This window comes from Giraffa tippelskirchi, chromosome 5, assembly GCF_054371585.1.
Source record: "Giraffa tippelskirchi isolate mGirTip1 chromosome 5, T2T-mGirTip1v1.2.pri, whole genome shotgun sequence".
Classification (NCBI taxonomy): domain Eukaryota; kingdom Metazoa; phylum Chordata; class Mammalia; order Artiodactyla; family Giraffidae; genus Giraffa; species Giraffa tippelskirchi.
In genome coordinates this window covers 168,642,922-168,660,639 of record NC_137279.1, presented here as the reverse complement: position 1 = coordinate 168,660,639, position 17,718 = coordinate 168,642,922, and the positions used below count along the sequence as shown (strand labels likewise).

General features: G+C 41.5%; 1 protein-coding gene across 7 annotated transcripts in view; it reads left to right on the top strand.

Annotated features, from left to right (window-relative positions):
• Window positions 1–577: 577 nt before the first annotated feature.
• ZFYVE9 (zinc finger FYVE-type containing 9) overlaps window positions 578–17,718 on the top strand; it is a 168,263-nt gene continuing 151,122 nt past the window's right edge. For all 7 annotated transcript variants that reach the window (XM_081485364.1, XM_081485362.1, XM_081485360.1 and 4 more), the window contains exon 1: window positions 578–895. The gene's annotated coding sequence lies outside the window, so the exon portion shown is untranslated. The remainder of the gene's footprint in view (window positions 896–17,718) is intronic.

Here is a 17,718-nt window from a genome sequence, read left to right as displayed (position 1 = left end):
CTATTTTGGGGGAGGTTGGGGTTAAGGGTTTGGAATCTTAAGGAAATTACTCAAATGGTCTGCCACTAGATCCAAAATAAGTTAAGGTCAAAGACAATTCCTTCGTCTGTTTTGGTAGAGGACTGGGTGGGGGTGGGGGTTGGGGAGGGAGGTTGATTCTGGGTCACTTCTTATATCCAGACACACTGAAGGGATTAGGAGGGATCCCCCTTGAATCACGAGAGATGAAAACGAGAAGACCGCCTCACATTCCCGCTCTCAGGTGAAGGTCCGAGTGCCAGGATTGTTCACGTACTTTCTGGAGAGAAGGAAAAGGTGCAAAGATGCTCAGGGCCTGAAGATTGGGAAGTGGGAAGGGGACCCATCAAGCTCGGTGGGGACCGAGGGGCTTCCGGCTCCCGGGAGGCGTCGTCGGGGGCGGGCCGGGGACCCGAGGGCGGCGCAGGGAGCACCCGGCCCCCGCCAACCCCAGGCCGCGCTCCCTCGCGTTCCCTACCGCTCGTGCCCGGGCGGCCGCCGCAGTCCCGGCGCCGTAGCCGGGCGTGGGGTCCAGGGGGCGCTGTGGCCCAGCGGCGCCGGCGGCAGGAGCGGCCACGGCGACGCTGGAGGCTTCGCGGAGGATCCCCGCCTGCTGCACCTCGGTCGTCCCGCCGCAGCCTTGCGCCCCCGGCCCGGCTCAGCGGCGCTCCTGCGGGATCCGCGTGGCTGCGGCGGCCCGGGAGCCCGATGTGGTCTGGCGGGCGCCGGGCCTCAGCAACAGCGGCGACCTCAGCCCCTTCAGGAGTGGGAGGCTTCGCGGCGGCGCCTGGGGCCGGGCCGGTGCCCTCCGGAGGAGGCTGTCGGCTCAGGGACGACCCCCCCGGCCATGCTGAGGCGGCAGCGGCCGCTGCTCGAGGTGAGTGTGGCGCGGCGCGGTCCCGGGCTCGCTGGCCTTCGGCCGCCCAGGAGGGCCCTGGCAGCAAGTCCTCGGGCCGGGCGGACGGGGCGTCCTGCCGCGGCGGCCGCCTCCCCACGCCGCGGCTGGGGGGGGGCCGCTCAGCCCTTCCTCCTCGCGTCCCCCGAGAAGCTGGAGGCGCGTGGGGGGCGACTAGGCCCCGCGACGCCGGGAAGCCCTCGCTCCGGCCTGGGCAGCGGGGCGGCCGGGTGTGTGGAGCCGGGGGCTGGCAGGGTCACTGGCAACCTTTGGATTGGCCGCGGGCCTGGGAAAGCGCAGCCTCTTACCCAGGGCCCCGCACGTACATCCCGGAGGGAGGCAGAGGACGCCTGTTTGCGAACAGCCTGGGCTTTTCCGTGCCCGGTGCTGAGTCCCGCAGAGTCCTGGGGGGAGGGGCGGGAGGGCAGGGTTGAGAGAACCGGCGCCGAAAGTGCGGGGCCCCGAAAGCCCTTAGAACTCCTGGAGTGTCATTCCCCCACCTGACTGGGCTGAAAACAACCGTTTGCGTCTTACTTGAGGTGAAATTTCATCACCTACCGGGAGCTCATCTCTGCTTTCTTCTGTTACATTTTGCTCCTAAGCGTGGTCTGCCTTGGAGAAAGCCCATTTCCAGCTTTGCGATGTTAAGTTTCCTAGATAAATACTCACAATTAGAAAAACATCTGTTTTTTTTTAAACAAAGGTCTGGTCCCCCATCCCCACCCCTGCCATAAGAGAGTGTAAATATTTTAATGCCTCAGTTCTCCTTACAAAAACAGATCCATAGTATGAATGACAAGAGGATTTTAAAGTCATGCTAACTATCCTAATAACAGATACCTGATAGAAATAGGACATATTCTAAATTTTAGTAGGTAAGTGATTTGTCCTAGTATTAATGTAAAAAGAAAAGTTAGTGATCATGATTTGATACGTTAGTCAGATATTTGAGTATTTATAGTTAATGATAAACGTGGTTTGGATTATTCTTGTTTTCTATTATGCATGTGAAGGTTGTAGAATTAAGTGCTTATAAAACTTATAATCCTGAAAAAAATATGCTTATTGTAGAAAATTCAGAAAGTACACAGAGGTGCTGTGCCAACTCTCAGTAAATATTTAATAATGGGGGAAAATTCATCCACAATCTGACAGAACATTTTGATGGTCATTTAAAGTTTAACAATGGGCTTGTGTTGTTGGTGATTTTTAAGTGATTATTTCTGTATTAGGTTCAGAGTTCCATTTTACTGTTGAACAGCCAGTCTTTTGTATTAGACCTATAAAAGTGTTTTACTAAATTACATTGCAGTCATAGTCGATTTCATCAATTAAAACAGAATTTAACATGGGTAACTACCTAAAAGACCCCTGATTTACCTCCTGTGCAGTGTGTGAAGCTCCAGGTGGAAGGAGGTTTTGTGTGTTAAATGCTTTTGGGGGACCTATCCTATTAGATGCCATAGTCTAGTATTGTTTTTTGGAAGATTTTTGCTTAAATATAACTGTAAAAAAAATGGCCTTCATTAAAACATTTTGGGGAGGTAGGTTAAACAAATCTAATTCAGTTCTTAATGTGTCTCTAAAGACTACCAACATTAGAATCAGCTAAGAGTTCTTATTAAAATATGCAGATTCCTGGCCCCTTGAATCAGAATTTTTAGAGATGGTGATGGTCCAAGAGCTTCATTTTTATCAAACTAGTCAGTTCTTAGGCCTTCTAAAGTTTAAGTATCACTGGTAAAATTAATTAACCTTGTCAAGCTGAATGAAGGTATCTGTTTTCTAGCAAGTCTGTAAGTCTTAAGTGGCAGTACAGTCATTTATCATAGCAACAGATCATTATCTCTTACATGATGTGGTGTTAATACTCTTAGAAAAATAATATTTTGAGGAACAGCTGATTCAATCAAACACATTTTTGAGAGCCTTTTCTGGTAGCTGTGGTGTTACACAAGGAGACCTGCCTACTTACCTTGGCTCTTAATCTTGGATTTCAATGTCATTGTCTGTAAAATACAGATAGTTATTATACTTATGCAAAGCTTTTAGGGTAAATGCATTTGGAAAAGTTTTGTAATCTGTGAAGATCTTTATAAAATTTTAGCTACCAGTATTAAGTGTGAGGTCCTGTCTTTGGTGTTCTAAGAAACAGGAAGTGACCAAGGTCTCTGAGAGCAACTAGGTAATTGTGGAAGCAGGACATGTTTAATTAAATGTTATAAGGCAGAACTAGACAAGTGTAATCGAGGGGAACATGCTGGATCTCTCTTTAAAGCTTCAATGTTTAATCCAGTAGCTTGCCCTTTACAGATATTAATAATTTTTATATATGTTCATTCCTTCTTCTGTTTCCTGATTCAGTGTTTTATTTTTTAAGGAAAAAATCATATATGTTACTTGTGAGCAATAATTTTACATTAGCTCCTTTAGAAAGATGGTGTGTGTGTGTGGGAGGCTCAAGAGGCAGGTAATATATATTACATGACTCTTTGGTGTGTTTATGAGTGAGTGAGTGAGAGTTGGTCAGTCGTGTCTGACTCTTTGCAACCCCATGGACTGTAGCCTGCCAGGCTCCTTTGTCCATGGAGTTTTCCAGGCAACAATATTCAAGTGGGTTGCCATTTCCTTCTTTAAAAAGAAAAATTAAAAATTAAAAAGAAGACGTGAGTGGAGTTGATCCCATTTCTTCCTCTGTTACATTCCATTCAATAAACTTTTATTTGGCACTTTTTTTGTACTGGCCACAGACTAGTGGCACAGGCACAAAGCTTATTTAAAAGATAACTGCTTGAATTTTAACTTAAATTCTCATGTTCCCAAATGGTATGTTTTCTGGTTGTTAATTGCATGATGTGGTGCAGAGCATGGAGTCAGATGTGAGTATGAATCTTTTCTGCAGTATTACTATACCCTTAGAGCAATGTGACATTTAGATCCTGAGTTTTTTCTTATGTGCTGTTGGAGTAATAGTACCCCTTAGTACTCAGGCATTCCATGAGATAAAAGTAATCAAAAGCAGTTAGTTCAGTGTCTGTCACATAGAAGGTGCTCAATAAATATTTAATTCCATTCCTTATTTTGGGGAAAACAAGAACAAAAATCAGGCATTGGAATATCTGTGTGACTTAAAACTTGGTAGCTTTAATTTTTTAGAGAATGAGTTTACTTTTGGACTTAAAAAAATTTTTGTTTTTGATGGAAAACTATTTTGATCGTAACTATTACACATGTTTTCCATTGCATTTTTAGCTAACAAATTAACTATTCCCTGTGTTTAGCTAAAAATTAGCCATTCTCTGTGAAAGTATATACGTTACATTTTCAGAATTTTGTTGATTTTCAGTTATTCATTTTCAGAGATTTTCATGATCTTTGGTTTTACTTGCATTATATAGAATAATATTCTTAGTATATAATAATCAGTGAGAGGTATATAGTTGCAGTTACTGAATAGAAATAGTTCTTATACTTAGTTTTCAAAAATCAGTATCAGTTTATTGACAAATCTTCAAAACATAGACTTTTCCTTACATACTGCTGTAGATTAGAACTAAATTTTTGTAACATGTCAGATATGGGGTCCAGTCTTTTCTTATAACCCATTAACCCTTGACAAGTTTCTTACCCCTTATAAGCCTCAATTTATTCTCCTATAAAATGAAGCTGATAATACCCACCTTATAGGATTATAGCAAGGATTAAATGATATAATGTGTAAGTCAGAGCTGTAATTCAACCCCATGAGTCCTGGTAAATCAGTGTTACCCTGGAAGTGGAAAATATACTTCTTGTTTACTTCTGTTTGCAAGAGCTTGAAAGGTGATTATTTATAGAGTTTACTATAAGAAAATAAAATCAATATAATCAATATGTAACTATTAGATATTGCTAAATTAGGGAGAAGCTGAAGTATGAGAATTAGTATTTTAATTGTGTAGTTAGTGGAACGTCTTATACTTTATAATATTCTCAATCTTATTTAGTAAAATAATTTAAACGTTGTGTGTGTATGTGTGTGTGTGTTCAGTTGCTAAGTCATGTCCAACTCTTTGTGACCCCATGGACTGTATAGCCCGCCAGGCTCTTCTGTCCATGGGATATCCCAGGCAAGAATAATGGAGTGGGTTGCCATTTCCTTCTTCAGAGGATCTTCCTGACCCAAGGATTGAACCCATGTCTCCTGCTTGGGTGGGTGGATTCTTTACCACTGAGCCACATTGTTGTCAATAAGTTGTGTCCGACTCTGCTACCCCATGAACTTCAGCATGCCGGGCTTCCCTATCCTTCACTGTTTCCTGGGGTTTGTTCAAACTCATGTCCATTGAGTCAGTGATGCAATCCAGCCATCTCATGCTCTGTCATCCCCCTCTCCTCTTGCCCTCAATCTTTCCCAGAATCAGGATCTTTTCCAGTGAGTCAGCTCTTCGCATCAGGTGGCCAGAGTGTTGAAGCTTCAGCTTTAGCATCAATCCTTCCAATGAATATTCAGGGTTGATTTCCTTTAGGATTGACTGGTTTGATCTCCTTGCTGTCCAAAGGACTTGCAGGAGTCTTCTCCAGCACTGCAGTTAGAAAGCATCAGTTCTTTGGCGCTCAGTCTTCTTAATGGTCCCACTCTCACATCCGTACATGACTACTGGAATACCATAGTTTTGACTATCTGTCAGCAAAGTGATGTCTCTGTTTTTTAATATGCTATCTAGGTTTGTGATAGCTTTTCTTCCAAGGAGCAAGTGTCTTTTAATTTTGTGGCTGCAGTCACTGTCTGCAGTGATTTTGAAGCCCAAGAAAATAAAATCTGTCACTGCTTGCATTTTCCCCCCCTTCTATTTGCCATTAGAGTGGTATCATCTGCATATCTGAAGTTGTTGATTATTTCTCCTGGCATTTTTGATTCCAGCTTGTGATTCATCCAGTTCCGCATTTCACATGATGTACTCTGCATATAAGTTAAATAAACAGGATGACAATATACAGCCTTGATGTACTCCTTTCCCAATTTTGGGCCAGTCTGTTGTTCCATGTAAGGTTCTAATTCTATCACTGTTTCCATTGGAAGAAAAGCCATGGCTAACCTAGACAGCATATTAAAAAGCAGAGACATTACTTCACTGACAAAGGTCCATATAGTCAAAGCTATGGTTTTTCCAGTAGTCACATATGGATGTGAGAGCTGGACCATAAAGAAAGCTGAATGCTGAAGAATTGATGCTTTTGAACTGTGGTGTTGGAGAAGACTCTTGCGAGTCCCTTGGACAGCAAGGAGATCCAACCAGTCAATACTAAAGGAAATCAACCCTGAATATTCATTGGAAGGACTGATGCTAAAGCTGAAGCTCCAATACTTTGGCCACCTGATGCGAAGAACTGACTCATTGGAAAAGACCCTGATGTTGGGAAAGATTGAAGGCAGGAGGAGAAAGGGACAACAGAGGATGAGATGGTTGGATAGCATCACCGACTCGATGGACATGAGTTTGAGCAAGCTCCGGGAGTTGGTGATGGACAGGGAAGCCTGCCATGCTGCAGTCCATGGGGTTGCAAAGAATTGGACATGACTGAGTGACTGAACTGAGCTGAAGGTTCTAGTTGTTGCTTCTTGACATGAAGACAGGTTTCTCAGGAGACAGGTAAAGTGGTCTGGTATTTGCGTCACTCCAAGAATATTCCACAGTTTGTTGTGATCCACACAGTGAAGGATCCACACTATGCTAAAGTCATAGTCAATGAAGCAGAAGTAGATGTTTTTCTGGAACTTCCTTGCTTTCTTTATGATTCAACAATTGTTAGCAATTTGATCTCTGGTTCCTCTGCCATTTTTAAACCCAGCTTGTATATCTGGAAGTTCTCGGTTCACATACTGATAAAGCCTAGCTTGAAGAATTTTGAGCGTAATTTTACTGGCATGTGAAATGAACACAATTATTTGGTAGTTTGGACATTCTTTGGTATTGCCCTTCTTTGGGATTGGAATGATTGTTTGTAGTAGTTTTTCCTAAGGCCCACTTGACTTCACATTCCAGGATGTCTGGCTCTAGGTGAGTGACCACACCATGGTGGTTATCCTGGTCATTAAGACTTTTTTGTATAGTTCTTCTATATACTCTTGCCACATCTTCTTAATATCTTCTGCTTCTATTAGGTCCTTGCCACTTCTGTCCTTTATTGTGTCCATCCTTGCGTGAAATATTCCCTTGATATTTCCAGTTTTCTTGAAGAGATCTCTAGTCTTTCCCATTCTATTATTTTCCTCTGTTTCTTTGCATTGTTCAGTTAAAACCTTCTTATCTCTCCTTCCTGTTCTCTGGAACTCTGCATTCAATTGGGTGTATCTTTCCCTTTCTCTTCTTTCCTCGACATATTTGTAAAGCCTCCTCAGGCAACCACTTTGCCTTCTTGCATTTTTTTTCTCTTTGGGATTTTTGTGGTCATTGCCTCTTGTACAGTGTTACGAACTTCTGTCCATAGTTCTTCAGGTACTCTTGTTTACCAGATCTAATCACTTGAATCTACTAGTCACCTTCACTGTATGTTCATAAGGGATTTGATTTAGGTTATACCCGAATGACCTTGTGGTTTTCCCTACTTTATTCAATTTAAACCTGGATTTTGCAATAAGGACTCATGATCTGAGCCACAATCATCTCCAGGTTGTTTTTGCTGACTGTGTAGAGCTTCACCATCTTTGGCTGCAGAGGATATAATCAATCTGATTTCAGTATTGACTGTCTGATGATGTCCATGTGTAGAGTTGTCTCTTGCATTCCCTATGACAATATGTTTTCTTGGCAAAACTCTGTTAGCCTTTGCCCTGCTTCATTTTGTACTCCAAGGCCAAATTTGCCTTGGTATCTCTTGACGTCCTACTTTTGCATTCCAATCCCCTGTGGTGAAAAGGACACCTTTTTTTTTTTTTTTTTTTGGTGTTATTTCTAGAAGGTCTTGTAGGTCTTCGTAGAAGTGGTCAACTTCAGCTTCTTCAGCATCAGTGTTTAGGACATAGACTTGGGTTACTGGGATGTTGAGTGGTTTGCCTTGGAAACTGAGATCATTCTGTTGTTTTGAGATTGCACCCAAGTACTGCCATTTCCGATTCTTTTGTTGACTATCAAATCTACTCCATTTCTTCTAAGAGATTCTTGCCCGCAGTAGTAGATTTAATGGTCATCTGAATTAAAATTTCCCATCCCCATTCATTATAGTTCACTGATTCCTAAGATGTCAGTGTTTACTCTTGCCATCTCCTGCTTGACCATGTCCAATTTACCATGATTCATGGACCTAACATTCCAGGTTCCTATGCAGCATTGTTACTTACAGCGTTGAACTTTACTTTCACCACCAGACACACCCACAACTATGCGTCATTTCTTCTTTGGCCCAGCCTCTTCTTTCTTTCTGGAGGTATTAGTAGTTGCTCTCTGCTCTTCCCAAGTAGCATATTGGATACCTTCCAAACTGGGGGAGCTCCTCTTCTGGTGTCATATCTTTTTGCCTTTTTATATTGTTCATGGGGTTCTTGGGGCAAGAATACTGGAGTGGTTTGCCATTTCCTTCTCCAGCGGATCATGTTTTGTCAGAACTCTTCACTGTAACCCATCTGTCTTGGGTGGCTCTGCACAGCATGGCTTATAGCTTCATTGAGTTACACAAGCCCCTTCGCCACAACAAGGCTGTGATCCATGCAGGGGTTTATGGATAATACCAGTTTAATTTATCCATTCAATTTGGGTTGTTTCAACTTTTTGGCTATCATGAATTATGTTGCTTTGGATATTTTTTGTGATTTCATTTCTTTTGGGCATATACTTAGGAGTGAAATTGCCAGGGTCAAATGGTAACTATTTAAACCTTTTTGAGGAACTGCACCATTTTACATTACCACAGATTCTTCACATCCTCAAAACACTTATCTGTCTTTTAAATTACTGTATAGCCATCTTAGTGGGTGTGAAGTGGTAAGATAAGGCTTTATTTGAGATTTGTAACTTTTATTTACAGTCATTAGGTAAGTTGTTGAAACTTTTGCTTGCAGATAAATTGCCAGATTCTTCTATGAGGAGGGGTTTTTAGCTTGAGGATGAAAGCTGTGAACTTTTTAGTTTCATGTTTAGTAAACAGTGAGCTGGTTAACCACATTGGGTGGTGACAGGATAGTGGTATGGGGACTTCAACAAAAAGGTTGAATTCTAAGAATTTTTGTCAATAAAATGCAGTTGTAAACCTTAGGTTTAGTTTTCCATTAAATGCTAGAATATTTCTTAAAAGTTAAGAGTATAGTTGCAAACTTACCTATTAACGTTTCTAAGCACTCAGTTCTGACAGGTTTTAAGCATTGTCATTACCTCCCCATGAGATGTAATTCTGTATAAATACAGATTAGTCAAAAATACAAATTATTTACAGCAAAGTTCTTTATACTTGTATGTAGGATGGTCCCCTATTGTTTGTTCCCATTCAGGTTATTAAAACCTTTTCTGTGAGGTTTTGTAGGACACAGTTCAAAGTCAGCAGTAATGACTTGCTTATGTTTCTAAAGTTTTTTCAAACTAGTTAGGAAATTCTCCAGGGAACCATTGTTTGAGTAAACAGAATGCATTTTGGGGCTTCATTCTACATACAGTGGATCACCTTCAGTATTTTCCCATTTGATTATGATCACTGTTAGATCTTTTAATGCTAATTTTGAACTGAGTGAGCTGAAAGTTATACAAGATTGTATAACTGGTTTTTACACAGTCTTATGGTTGCTTTGCCTTGTGGGGCCGCCCAAGACGGATGGGTCATGGTGGAGAGGTCTGACAGATTGTGGTCCACTGGAGAAGGGCATGGCAAACCACTTAAGTATTCTTGCCTTGAGAACCCCATGAACAGTATGAAAAGGCAAAAATATAAGACACTGAAAGATGAACTCCCCAGGTCAGTAGGTTCCCAATATACTAATGGAGATCAGTGGAGAAATAACTCCAGAAAGAATGATGGGATGGAGCCAAAGCAAAAATGATACCCAACTGTGGATGTGACTGGTGACAGACACAAAGTCCGATGCTGTAAAGAGCAATATTGCATAGGAACCTGGAATGTTAGGTCCATGAATCAAGGCAAATTGGAAGTGGTCAAACAGGAGATGGCAAGAGTGAACGTCGACATTCTAGGAATCAGCTAACTAAGATGGACTGGAATGGGTGAATTTAACTCAGATGACCATTATATCTACTACTGTGGGCAAGAATCCCTTAGAAGAAATGGAGTAGCCATCATGGTCAACAAAAGAGTCTGAAATGCAGTACTTGGATGCAATCTCAAAAACGATAGAATGATCTCTGTTCGTTTGCAAGGCAAACCATTCAATATCACGGTAATCCAAGTCTATGCCCCAACCAGTAATGCCGAAGAAGCTGAAGTTGAACGATTCTATGAAGACCTACAAGACCTTTTAGAACTAACACCCAAAAAAGATGTCCTTTTCATTATAGGGGACTGGAATGCAAAAGTAGGAAGTCAAGAAGCACCTGGCGTAACAGGCAAGTTTGGCCTTGGAGTACAGAATGAAGCAGGGCAAAGGCTAATAGAGTTTTGCCACGAGAACGCACTGGTAAATAGCAAACACCCTATTCCAACAACACAAGAGAAGACTCTACACGTGGACATCACCAGATGGTCAACACCGAAATCAGATTGATTATATTCTTTGCAGCCAAAGATGGAGAAGCTCTATACACTCAGCAAAAACAAGACCAGGAGCAGACTGTGGCTCAGATCATGAACTGCTTATTGCCAAATTCAGACTTAAATTGAAGAAAGTAGGGAAAACCACTAGACCATTCAGGTATAACCTAGATCAAATCCCTTTTGAGTATACCGTGGAAGTGACAAATAGATTTAAGGGTCTAGACCTGATGGACAGAGTGCCTGATGAACTATGGACAGAGGTTCGTGACATTGTACAGGAGACAGGGATCAAGACAATCCCCATGGAAAAGAAATGCAAAAAAGCAAAATGGCTGTCTGAGGAGGCCTTACAGATAGCTTGGAAGAGAAGAGAAGCGAAAAGCAAAGGAGAAAAGGAAAGATATTCCCATCTGAATGCAGAGTTCCAAAGAATAGCAAGGAGAGATAAGAAAGCCTTCCTCAACAATCAGTGCAAAGAAATAGAGGAAAACAACAGATTGGGAAAGACTAGAGATCTCTTCAAGAAAATTAGAGATACCAAAGGAACATTTCATGCAAAGATGGGCTCGATAAAGGACAGAAATGGTATGGACCTAACGGAAGCAGAAGATATTAAGAAGAGGTGGCAAGAATACACAGAAGAACTGTACAAAAAAGATCTTCACGACCCAGATAATCACGATGGTGTGATCACTCACCTAGAGCCAGACATCCTGGAATGTGAAGTTAAGTGGGCCTTAGAAAGCATCACTACAAACAAAGCTAGTGGAGGTGATGGAATTCCAGTTGAGCTATTTCAAATCCTCAAAGGTGATGCTGTGAAAGTGCTGCACTCAATATGCCAGCAAATCTGGAAAACTCAGCAGTGGCCACAGGACTGGAAAGGGTCAGTCTTCGTTCCAATCCCAAAGAAAGGCAATGCCAAAGAATGCTCAAACTACTGCACAATTGCACTCATCTCACATGCTAGTAAAGTAATGCTCAAAATTCTCCAAGCCAGGCTTCAGCAATACGTGAACCGTGAACTTCCAGATGTTCAGGCTGGTTTTAGAAAAGGCAGAGGAACCAGAGATCAAATTGCCAATATCTGCTGGATCATCGAAAAAGCAAGAGAGTTGCAGAAAAACATCTATTTCTGCTTTATTGACTATGCCAAAGCCTTTGACTGTGTGGATCACAATAAACTGTGGAAAATTCTGAAAGAGATGGGAATACCAGACCATCTGACCTGTCTCTTGAGAAACCTGTATGCAGGTCAGGAAGCAACAGTTAGAACTGGACGTGGAACAACAGACTGGTTCCAAATAGGAAAAGGAGTACGTCAAGGCTGTATATTGTCACCCTGCTTATTTAACTTCTATGCAGAGTACATCATGAGAAACGCTGGGCTGGAAGAAACACAAGCCGGAATCAAGATTGCCGGGAGAAATATCAATAACCTCAGATATGCGGATGACACCACCCTTATGGCAGAAAGTGAAGAAGAACTAAAGAGTCTCTTGATGAAGGTGAAGGAGGAGAGTGAAAAAGTTGGCTTAAAGCTCAACGTTCAGAAAACTAAGATCATGACATCTGGTCCCGTCACTCCATGGGAAATAGATGGGGTAACAGTGGAAACAGTGTCAGACTTTATTTTTTTGGGCTCCAAAATCACTGCTGCTGGTGATTGCAGCCATGAAATTAAAAGACACTTACTCCTTGGAAGGAAGGTTATGGCCAACCTAGATAGCATATTTAAAAGCAGAGACATTACTTTGCCAGCAAAAGTCCGTCTAGTCAAGACTATGGTTTTTCCAGTGGTCATGTATGGATGTGAGAGTTGTACGGTGAAGAAAGCTGAGCGCCGAAGAATTGATGCTTTTGAACTGTGGTGTTGGAGAAGACTCTTGAGAGTCCCTTGGACTGCAAGGAGATCCAATCAATCCATCCTAAAAGAGATCAATCCTGGGTGTTCATTGGAAGGTCTGATGTTGAAGCTGAAACTCCAATACTTTGGGCACCTCATGCGAAGAGTTGACTCATTGGAAAAGACCCTAATGCTGGGTAGGATTGAGGGTGGGAGGAGAAGGGGACGACAGAGGATGAGATGGTTGGATGGCATCACCGACTCGATGGACATGGGTTTGGGTAGACTTTGGGAGTTGGTGATGGACAGAGAGGCCTGGCGTGCTGCAATTCATGGGGTCGCAAAGAGTCGGACACAACTGAGCGACTGAACTGAACTGATGGTTGCTTTGGATGCCATATTTTCTATATAGTTATAAAAAAAACAGTAGTTCTGGAGTCTTTTGCTGGGATTAATGAAAAGGTAAACATTTCTGTTTGTAATATCGTCCTTCTTTAACCTCTCATAGTAAGGTTTGGTAGCTTATCTGCCAGAATTCATTTTATTTAAATGAAGAAAAATAAATGATAAATGTTTTTGTTACTATTTTAAACCTCAGCAGAGCCTATCTCAGAATTCCCTTTATTAAACTAAAGAGCAAGCAGTATCAAAATTTTGTGAAAATATTCCCTCAAGGTTTATGTAAACATTAGTCTCCATTTCTCATTTTAAATTGAGAGAAACAATCTCTAAAAAGTAACTGAAGTAAAACACTGCCACTTTGAGAAAACATTTTTAAACTTCAGAATTCATCATTTAGACCTTCTTGTGATTCTGGTGATGTAATAGCTGTCCATAGTTTTTTGTTTGTTTGTTTTTAAATTAGTAGCTAAAGTAAATTAATTTTGAGATTATTGTGAGGTCACTCTTGGAAATTTTTGCTCAGAGGTTAAAAAGGAAGGTTGAAATTCTTTATTCTGGCACAGCCCTTCATGGTCTGCTTCCAACCTGATCATTCCTCACTCTTATTTCTGCTTACCCCATTATCCAGTGCTCTCAGGTTAACAAAATTTTCCTTGATTTCTTTTGCCTTTTATTACTTATTTGTGTCATGCACGAAAGTTTTGTCAACAGTGTGCCATCTTTCTAGTAGGTGTTTCATGTCTGTTATTTACAATTCTTTTTTTTTTTTTTAGAATTCTTAAAATGATCCTGTAATATCCACGGTGTCATAGATGTTCTACAACTGAGGAAACTGAGGCTTAGAGAGTTCTACTGACTTTCCTAAGCCCACATCCATGATTGAAACCATATAACTGACTACAAAGTCCATTCTTTTCCATCAAGTGAACTTCCCTATGTGTTCTGTATTTGTTTTATCCTAAGATTTTCCATACTGCTTTAGGAAGTATTCAAATTAGGAGAGCACAACTTTAGTTGATTGATTTTGGTGGATGTTTGCCTTTGAAGTGTGCTACTGGCATGTAGCTATTTGTATTCATTTTTAAAAATGTATGTATGCATGTATTTTGGGAATTTCTGCTTTTATACACTTATTTTTGAAGTAGATAAGTGCCTGCTTTGTAATTAGTAGATAAGTATAATAACTGGCCTCTGGACCTCATTTCTCTGATCTGAAATTGAGTGATGGGCTAGATGTTAAGGCCCTTTCTACACTTAATAGTCTGTTCAATATTTCTAAAGAAGAGCTCAGTGAAAAGATGGTATGTGAACAGCTCTAGGCAATGGTGACCAAATGTCATTAATGAAGTAACAGAATGGGTGGCAGTGGTCTGTTGGTAGTGGCTGAGGAAGATAAGAGAATCAAGGTCAGTTCAGTTCAGTCGCTCAGTCGTGTCCGACTCTTTGCGACCCCATGAATTGCAGCACGCCAGGCCTCTCTGTCCATCACCAACTCCCGAAGTCTACCCAAACCCATGTCCATCGAGTCGGTGATGCCATCCAACCATCTCATCCTCTGTCGTCCCCTTCTCCTCCTGCCCCCAATCCTACCCAGCATTAGGGTCTTTTCCAATGAGTCAACTCTTCGCATGAGGTGGCCAAAGTATTGGAGTTTCAGCTTCAACATCAGACCTTCCAATGAACACCCAGGATTGATCTCTTTTAGGATGGATTGATTGGATCTCCTTGCAGTCCAAGGGACTCTCAAGAGTCTTCTCCAACACCACAGTTCAAAAGCATCAATTCTTCGGCGCTCAGCTTTCTTCACCGTCCAACTCTCACATCCATACATGACCACTGGAAAAACCATAGCCCTGACTAGACGGACTTTTGTTGGCAAAGTAATGTCTCTGCTTTTAAATATGCTATCTAGGTTGGCCATAACCTTCCTTCCAAGGAGTAAGTGTCTTTTAATTTCATGGCTGCAGTCACCATCAGCAGTGATTTTGGAGCCCAAAAAAGTAAAGTCTGACACTGTTTCCACTGTTTCCCCATCTATTTCCCATGAAGTGATGGGACCAGATGTCATGATCTTAGTTTTCTGAACGTTGAGCTTTAAGCCAACTTTTTCACTCTCCTCTTTCACCTTCAAGAGGCTCTTTAGCTCTTCTTCACTTTCTGCCATAAGGGTGGTGTCATCCGCATATCTGAGGTTATTGATATTTCTCCCGGCAATCTTGATTCCAGCTTGTGTTTCTTCCAGCCCAGCGTTTCTCATGATGTACTCTGCATAGAAGTTAAATAAGCAGGGTGACAATATACAGCCTTGACGTACTCCTTTTCCTCTTTGGAACCAGTCTGTTGTTCCACGTCCAGTTCTAACTGTTGCTTCCTGACCTGCATACAGGTTTCTCAAGAGACAGGTCAGATGGTCTGGTATTCCCATCTCTTTCAGAATTTTCCACAGTTTATTGTGATCCACACAGTCAAAGGCTTTGGCATAGTCAATAAAGCAGAAATAGATGTTTTTCTGCAACTCTTCTTGCTTTTTCGATGATCCAGCAGATGTTGACAATTTGATCTCTGGTTCCTCTGCCTTCTCTAAAACCAGCTTGAACATCTGGAAGTTCACGGTTCACGTATTGCTGAAGCCTGGCTTGGAGAATTTTGAGCATTACTTTACTAGCATGTGAGATGAGTGCAGTTGTGCAGTAGTTTGAGCATTCTTTGGCATTGCCTTTCTTTGGGATTGGAATGAAAACTGACCTTTTCCAGTCCTGTGACCACTGCTGAGTTTTCCAGATTTGCTGGCATATCGAGTGCAGCACTTTCACAGCATCACCTTTGAGGATTTGAAATAGCTCAACTGGAATTCCATCACCTCCACTAGCTTTGTTTGTAGTGATGCTTTCTAAGGCCCACTTGACTTCACATTCCAGGATGTCTGGCTCTAGGTGAGTGATCACACCATTGTGATTATCTGGGTCGTAAAGATCTTTTTTTTTTTTTTTATAAATTTATTTATTTTATTTGGGGGCTAATTACTTTACAATATTGTAATAGTTTTTGCCATACATTGACATGAATCAGCCATGGGTTTACATGTGTTCCCCTTCCTGGACCCCCCACCCTCCTCCCTCCCCATCCCATCCCTCTGGGTCATCCCATTGCCCCGGCCCTGAGCCCTTGTCTCATGCATTGAACATGGAATGTTCTGTTTCACATATGATAATATACATGTTTCAATGCTATTCTCCCAGAACGTCCCACCCTCACCTTCTCCCTCAGAGTCCATAAAATTGTTCTATGCATCTGTGTCTCTTATTCTGTCTCGCATATAGGGTTATTGTTACCATCTTTCAAATTCCATATATATGCATTAGTATACTGTATTGTTGTTTTTCTTTCTGGCTTCGTGAAGATCTTTTTTGTACAGTTCTTCTGTGTATTCTTGCCACCTCTTCTTAATATCTTCTGCTTCCGTTAGGTCCATACCATTTCTGTCCTTTATCGAGCCCATCTTTGCATGAAATGTTCCTTTGGTATCTCTAATTTTCTTGAAGAGATCTCTAGTCTTTCCCAATCTGTTGTTTTCCTCTATTTCTTTGCACTGATTGTTGAGGAAGGCTTTCTTATCTCTCCTTGCTATTCTTTGGAACTCTGCATTCAGATGGGAATATCTTTCCTTTTCTCCTTTGCTTTTCGCTTCTCTTCTCTTCCCAGCTATTCTGTAAGGCCTCCTCAGACAGCCATTTTGCTTTTTTGCATTTCTTTTCCATGGGGATTGTCTTGATCCCTGTCTCCTGTACAATGTCACGAACCTCTGTCCATAGTTCATCAGGCACTCTGTCTATCAGATCTAGTCCCTTAAATCTATTTGTCACTTCCACTGCATACTCATAAGGGATTTGATCTAGGTCATACCTGAATGGTCTAGTGGTTTTCCCTACTTTCTTCAATTTAAGTCTGAATTTGGCAATAAGCAGTTCATGATCTTAGCCACAGTCTGCTCTCGGTCTTGTTTTTGCTGACTGAATCAAGGTCAAGGGATTGTGATTTACAGAAATGTATTCCCTGAGTGATTAAAGAGAATGTAGTTCTGAATAAAAACACCGAAACTCTGGAAGTTAGCTGGATGAATGAATAGTTTGTGGCTAAGGTCTCTTCCCTCTCTACCTATTATTCCCCTTCTTTTGCCCTTTCTTTCTTTCTTTTTTTTTTTTTTTTTTTATTCTTTTTTGGCTGTGCCCTGCAGCTTGTGGGATCTTAGTTCCCCAACTAGGGACCAAACCCACACCCTTGGCAGTGAAAGCACTGAGTCCTATCCACAGCACTGCCAGGGAATTCCCTCTTCTGCCCTTTCTTGTGATGTTTATATTTGTGGAAAATGCATGTAAAACTGTGTTATGTGAAAATAACCAGGTCACCACTAGCACACTTGAAATAATTAAAGCTTTCATATTGCTCATAAAGTGGGAGTTCAGTAATTAAAATGTGGACCCATTATTGTGGATCTTAAGAGAATTTGTTTATAAAGCAAATTAGGGTGTGTTTTGCATTCAGAAACCATGAAATGCACTTTAGTGACAACTGTTACATAGCCTACACATCCTGAAGATATTAGAGATGCTAATATTGACGTGTAGGTAATCAGGTGATGTTTTGGCTGGCTGGAAAATTGTCACCCAGCTAGAAAACTATCATGCTTTTCCTTGTTAGCTTCTGGAGTCTTTGAATCAGTGAATCTTGACTTAGCAAAGAAATGATCCTTGACCAGAAGCAAGGAAGTGTTCTTTAGTCAAATAAATTTGTTTTTTTTTCCCCCCAGCATATTAGATCCCTTAGAGATTTGTAACTGCACATTAGTATTTTAAAAACTGAAGAGTAAAAGTAAAGAATTTGT